This window comes from Penaeus monodon, chromosome 24 (assembly GCF_015228065.2).
Source record: "Penaeus monodon isolate SGIC_2016 chromosome 24, NSTDA_Pmon_1, whole genome shotgun sequence".
Lineage (NCBI taxonomy): Eukaryota > Metazoa > Arthropoda > Malacostraca > Decapoda > Penaeidae > Penaeus > Penaeus monodon.
Genome location: NC_051409.1, coordinates 18,112,133 through 18,112,641, shown reverse-complemented (window position 1 = coordinate 18,112,641; position 509 = coordinate 18,112,133). Strand labels below are relative to the sequence as shown.

At 31.4% G+C, this 509-nt stretch overlaps 1 protein-coding gene across 1 annotated transcript in view; it reads right to left on the bottom strand.

Annotated features, from left to right (window-relative positions):
- Positions 1-509, bottom strand: part of LOC119588879 (prefoldin subunit 6-like) — a 21,086-nt gene that overhangs the window by 16,241 nt on the left and 4,336 nt on the right.

The following is a 509-nucleotide window of genomic DNA, read 5'->3' as shown; positions in this document are numbered from 1 at the left end:
TTAATCACCAGATAAAGCAGTAGCTATTGGGTTATACATCTGTAATATTAAGTATATACTACAATTTAAGTCAAAAATGTCCTTCATAAGACAAAGATATGGTTTATGATAACCCTCCAAACATTAACATATAGCAAAAATTTATTGCAACCACAGTTTATGTTTACAGAGGAAGGGTCAGCCCTGCTGCACACAGCAGAAAACAGATAGAACACACAAGCACTGTCTGTATTTCCAGGCAGCACCAGACAACCCTCAGCAAGGAATAAATCTGCATCTATAATAGCTTTTACAAGCTAAAACAAATAAAATATCATTAAGACCAAAATAACGTTTTACAAAAACAAGACAATATGAAACTAAAACCCATTAAAAACAAATTAAGGGTAAGGCTTTCAAAACCCAAACACCCTTATTTTTCAATTAAAAATGCAATATTCCATGAAATTAAATTGGCATGTTGTAGAAATATAGCATTTTGATTGGTATGTTGTAGAAAAATAGCAATT